This window comes from Schistocerca piceifrons, chromosome 4 (genome assembly GCF_021461385.2).
Source record: "Schistocerca piceifrons isolate TAMUIC-IGC-003096 chromosome 4, iqSchPice1.1, whole genome shotgun sequence".
Lineage (NCBI taxonomy): Eukaryota > Metazoa > Arthropoda > Insecta > Orthoptera > Acrididae > Schistocerca > Schistocerca piceifrons.
This window is the reverse complement of record NC_060141.1, coordinates 794,387,720-794,394,044: the sequence shown is the minus strand read 5'-3', so window position 1 is coordinate 794,394,044 and position 6,325 is coordinate 794,387,720. Positions and strand designations below refer to the sequence as shown.

At 44.7% G+C, this 6,325-nt stretch overlaps 1 pseudogene; it reads right to left on the bottom strand.

Moving 5' to 3' along the window:
- Window positions 1–5,678: 5,678 nt before the first annotated feature.
- LOC124796526 lies at window positions 5,679–5,795 on the bottom strand (annotated as a pseudogene).
- Between the last annotated feature and the right edge of the window lie 530 nt (window positions 5,796–6,325).

Below are 6,325 nucleotides of genomic sequence, written 5' to 3'. Positions count from 1 at the left end.
CAGCTGTCTGTCTCTTATATGCAGTGCAAAGCACGCTAACTCACACTGTCCGCTACCGACGATTAATCATATTGCTATCCCGGAGTCGTGCCAGTTGGTAACTCAAGTAGTCTTTCCTTTGCGCTGTGACTTTCAGCTTATGCTCGACTACAGAGCGCGGTATACAGGGCTATTATAATTAAACTTTCCACCCACTGTAGAAATAACACGTCTGGTCAGAATGACGTAAAATTGCATCGGAATATTATCGGAGAAGGGAGAAAAGGCAGAAGAAAAATAAATAGTTACAAAATGAAGCAACAGATGGCGCTGTAAACATAATTTAATAGTGGTCGACTACAAATGACAAATGAATCATACAGTAATGCCCAAGGTGTACGTTTGGTGTTAAACGAGCTGTACTACTCAATGCGCCTGGGTGTACAGGTTTGAGACTGTCAGTTATTTAAGCCCTTCAACCACGACAAGATAATATTACATCGGATGGGAAAAATCGCTTTTTAACTGTCCTGATACGGAAAACCGCATAAAAATCATCAATCAAAATCAAATCTCGTTATTAATTTCCGTGTGACTTGCGCAAAACGTGTTCAGTATCTGTCTTCTGCAACAAATTCAAATCGAGAAATAGCATGTTCCACAACCGATCAAAGTGTTTCCGGGGACACGTTCAAAATGTGTTGCGCTATGCGTGACTTCAATGCAGCTAAGTTTGCAATCAGGACACTGAACACATCTTTCAGATAGCCCCACAGCCACAAGTCACACGGATTAAGATCAGGTGATCGGGACGGCCAGGCTGTAGGGAAATGGCGGCTTGTAATTCTAGTATTTCCGAAATGGCGCTTCGGAAGCTGCTTAACCTGGATTTGCGATGTGCGAAGGTGCGCCATCTTGGATAAAAATGATTCCATCCACACATCCACGCTGTTGGAGAGCTGGAATGATGTGGTTGCGCAAAAAAAGACACCCATAGGGCTTACCAGTGACCGATAACAGGACCGGAAGCACCTACCTCTTCGAAAAAATATGGCCCTATGATAAATGATGCCGTAAACCCGCGCCACACAGTGCCCTTTTCAGGATGAAGTGGTATTGCTTGATTTGCCTGTGAATTTTCCGTTGCCCATATTCGACAATGCTATGTATTGACATATCCCTTTAGATGGAAGTGGGCTTCGTCTCTCCACAAAATCTTCCACGGCCAATCATTGCCCACTTCCATCAGAGCAAGAAATTCTAAAGCAAAGGTGTCTCTTGCTGGCTGGTCAACATGAAGCAACTCGCACACATGGGTAATCTTGAATGGATAGCTCTCGGGTGTGTCCAATGTTCAAGCAATTCTCTGTCCACTACATGTTTGAACACCACCACTCGTCGTCTCCTGCATTGCTCTGGCGACTGCTTCCACTGACGTCGAATCAATTCCTTTCCTCCCTCTACCAGGTTGCTCACCAAAAGAACCCGTATTTTGCCAGCCGTTGTAGCCGAGCGGTTCTAGGCGCTTCAGTCTGGAACCGCGTGACCGCTGCGGTCGCAGGTTCGAATCCTGCCCCGGGCATGGATGTGTGTGATGTCCTTAGGTTATTTAGGTTTAAGTAGTTCTACGTTCTAGGGGACTGATGACCTCAGATGTTAAGTCCCATAGTGCTCAGAGCCATTTGAACCATTGAACCCGTCTTTTCGAATTTCAGAATCATTTTCTCCAGATCCACAACAGTCATCGGACCAACGCCTTTTTTCAAGCCCTTTAGTGTCCGGACCTTCTGCTGTAATACAGCTTTACAAGCAGAGTGCGATCCTGCATTGAGACAATACATCGCAGACGCGAAAGGAGGAAAAGCCGTTTTTTTTCCTTTATTGTGATTTTTATCACCTTACACAAGGCGGGCTGTCAGCAGCTGAGTACGCCGCTCTTCAGCCTTGAGGTTTACAATAAGTAATACATAGAGGGGGAACAGAGAATACAATCAAAACGGCGGGCAAAACAATGTAGACGCTAAAACACAAAAAAACATGGAGCCGTTCACGCTGGACGAGAAAACACACTGACACTAGTTGACACGGCGCACAAAACATGGATGATGGCGACGGTACACGTGAACAGTGGCGGCGTGACGGCGAACAAACACTAAACACAAACGAAGGCACACACACGAGACACTGATGGCGATGACCTCCGGCGCGCAAATGTTCACTGTGCGTGTGCGAGTCTGGGGACCTGCCAAGAGAGGGGGAGGAGGAAGGGGAGTGGGAGAGCGAGAGGGGAGAGCAGAGATGCCACGGGCAGGGGAGATAGGGGGAGGGAGGAAGGGGGAGGGGAAGCCCAGGGGAAGAGGGGTTGAGGGAGGGGACGGGGGAAAAGGAAAGAGAAGGGAAGGGAAGAGAAGGGAGGGAGGGTGCCTAAAGGAAAGGACACCGGAAGTTGGGGGTGGGGCAGGGTCAAAGTTGATAGGAGGGGTAGATGGAGGGGAGGAGGACATCATCAGGGAGGGGGAGCTGGTGGAAGCCACCTTGGGAGAGGGTAAGGAGGGTTGAGAGATGGAGACCGGGTGGGACGTGGGAATACAGGTGCGGCAGCAGGTGGGGGTGGGAGAGGATTGGGGAGACTAGCGGGTGAGGAGGATCGAGCTTATGGGAGGTGTACAGGATCCATATCCTTTCAAGGAAAAGGAGGAGGTGGGGGAAGGGGATGAGATCATACAGGATCCGCGTGGGGGAGAGGAGACGGATGCGATAGGCGAGGTGGAGAGCATGGCGTTCAAGGATTTGGAGGGATTTATAAAAGGTAGGGGGGGCGGAGATCCAAGCATAACAAGCATAACAAAGGATAGGGCAGATGAGGAAAAGCCGTGTACCCGGCGTGTTTATATCTACTTCAGTGGGTCGTGTTCATGACACGTGTTTTCATTTACGTATTCTGACACACAGATGGCCATCTATTGATCGATTTTCACACTATTTTTTTCTTCTGCCATACGTTTTTCCCCTTCTCCGATAATGTTCCGTTGCAATTTGACGTCATTCTGGCCAGTGGTGTTATTTCTACATAGTTTTGGAAGTTTAATTTTAATTATAATCAGCCTGTTGTTCGTTTACTTATTTTTCACCCTACATCTCTTATGTTTCTTCTTCCGTTCTTCCGCCCATCTCGTAATTCTTCGAGAATGCTTCTCAGTAAATAAGTTGTTAAGTGTGTTTCGAGCCTATGCGCTATCTGAATGATTTGAATGATTAGCTATGCCAGTTCCTTTACATTTTCCTGCGTTTCTGTTAGCCTTTTGTTACTGTCCTTCATCGATGCGGCTAAGTCCGTCTTTTGAGACTATTGTCATTCATTCTATGTAAGTGACGATAAATTTATAATTCCCGTTTCCTGACTGCATCTGTGATTTTTTTTCTCTAACTTGTTACATTTCTTTCATTTCTTGTTGTACACATTCCATTTTTACGTTTTGGTTCTACGAGTTTCGTCAGACTCTTTCTTTTTTATCGATGTTTTTCATTTGCGACCTGTCACCAGTTATCATACTTCAGATGCATGAAGCACTTCTTCCCTCATGACTGTATTACAGTTTCGTAGTTTTACGTCTTCTGACAGAAATCTTTCACTGTATTTGTTGCAAGTGGAACCTGTACACTCTATACAGTTGTGCAATTACTTGTTTGTGAGATTTCGAAATTTATCTCTGCCGGTTCAATAATCTGACATAAATATTTGAATTTGTACACTTTTGAGATTTTCCTGAACCTGATGATTGATTATTTAATCCTGGTCCGATTCCTTCCACATAGCTCATCTCCTAGAACGAGTCGACTTTTTACCGCTGTTTCATGTATTTCTTTAGACTGAATTGTTTCTCTTCTTTATTATAGAGGACTGCAATTCATCAGCAAATGTTCGGCAATGAAGATGAACTTTGTTTTGGAGACATCTTCCAATAATTATACACTTCTATACAATTCACCACTTTCTAATAGGCAGTTTACGAACTATGATTAGAATCGTGGCAATATCGGTCTATAGCTTAGCAGATTTTCGAAAAACAATTCTTTCTTGAGCTCCACCATGAGTCTGGGGATTAGAGATGCGTGAAAATCTCTCTCTTATGAATCTGGTGTTCTTGGAGGAAGCTCGACATGACGGCAATGGGAAGAGGTAGTGTGTGAGAAATGCTGCGAAAGTCACGGTAGACTCAATGTCATAGGGAGAGTACATTATTAAGTGGAAAAATACAAATCAAGTACATCAGTGCTTGAACTAGAAGGAAAATGAAATATGGCTCTATCAGAACACTGTTTTAACCGAAAACGAATTCATTTTTTAGTCGGTATGTTAACAGACGGACTTGATTGGGCGTAGTCCAGTTACCTAAAAGTGCGAAATGCATGAAATTAACTTATGTAATCTCTAACGTAACACTTCTTCATGCTTTTTTTCTTCCTGAGACACTGAGGAAAGATCACAAGCTGTCAAACTTCGATTCAGTGTGATTATTTCAGAATTATCCGCAGAGGTGGACGAGAGCAAGGAATAATTTCAATTTATTACGTTGAAAATATCGAGACTGGTGAAGCACGGTTAACTCTTTTACGGTGGTAAATTATCAGTGCAGCGAACGGTGATCAACCACGAGAAGTTTTGTTGGTGGGAGAAGCCATTTAAAGACGATTGAAATGGAAATCAGCCTTCTATTGAAACAGCTGATTGTCATAGAGACGCAACTGACTGTTTAGCCCAGATGGATTACTAAATTTTGCTGTTTCTAAGTAACCGAGGAAAGTTTCAAGGCCGGCCGCGGTGGCCGTGCGGTTCTAGCGCTGCAGTCCGGAACCGCGGGGCTGCTACGGTCGCAGGTTCGAATCCTTCCTCGGGCATGGTTGTGTGTGATGTCCTTAGGTTAGTTAGGTTTAAGTAGTTCTAAGTTCTAGGGGACTGATGACCTAAGATGTTAAGTTCCATAGTGCTCAGAGCCATTTGAACCAAAGTTTCAAGGTGGACTACCTTAGCAGTACAGATACGTTTATCAATGATTGACTTCTCGTCGCTGAGGTACACAGTCATGTAAAATTTTATAAGGGACGTATATTTGCCTTTGACTGTAAACATATTTATTCATAAAATCCACTATTGCAATTACGGCTTTTTGTCCATTATCAAGTGTAGTACTGTGAAAAATGTTTCAGCATTTGCCAAAACTTCAACAAATACTTGATGTGTGTATATGTCATTATCACCTCCATACGCTGAGTACCTCGCATTGTTGCAATTTTTCACATAAATTTATATATCGTCTACTCCTTATGTTTGTATCGTTACGTCCATGTTTTGAGAATTTGGCGTTATATTGACAAATAACCATATCAGATACTTTCTATTTTGTCATGTGATGAAATACAATTTCAGCGTACTGCGCTTGGTAATGGTAACACGGGCAGAATTACGTAAGTGGATTTTATGACTAAATATTAGAAAGCACTCCGTCTTCAGCCCACAAGCGGCCCATCGGGACCATCCGACCGCCGTATCATCCTCAGCTGAGGATGCGGATAGGAGGGGCGTGTGGTCAGCACACCGCTCTCCCGGTCGTTATGATGGTTTTCTTTGACCGGAGCCGCTACTATTCGGTCGAGTAGCTCCTCAAGTGGCATCACGAGGCTGAGTGCACCCCGTAAAATGGCAACAGTGCAAGGCGGCTGGATGGTCACCCATCCAAGTTCCGGCCACGCCCAACAGGGCTTAACTTCGGTGATCTCATGGGAACCGGTGTATCCACTGTGGCAAGACCGTTGCCTATGACTAAATATTAGCAGAATAGAAATGCGGAAAACACGGGTCCAAAAACAATTTATTGGACAGACCAAAGCGAGACAATAATACAATCTCGAAAAGAACAACCCACTCGAGCCCAACTGCGGATCGTAATAAGTTCAAAGTAACAATTAATAATAATAATAATAATAATAATAATAATAGAAAAGACCCCACTCATCACGGGGAGCGAACATAATAAACAGTTCTGCAATACCAAGAGGTTTGTCGGCCATACTAAGTCCATTGAGAAGAGATCAGCCAGCTAGAAGAGGCGTCTGGCCGTGGCTATCGGGCCGGCAGCTCTGTATCCTTCCAAGAGGTGCGTCAAACTACCTTTTGCTGGCAGAACGCCGCCTTATAAAACCCATTGGTGGAGGTATCTGCCTGGCGTATCAAAGTAGTTTCTGGGCTAGTTACTACCTCTGGTGAAGCTGTTCTGCAGGCTCTATGAACAGGTAACGGTCCCTGTCCGCCGTTGGTGGAGACCTGGTGTTGTGTTGTGGCCGCCGG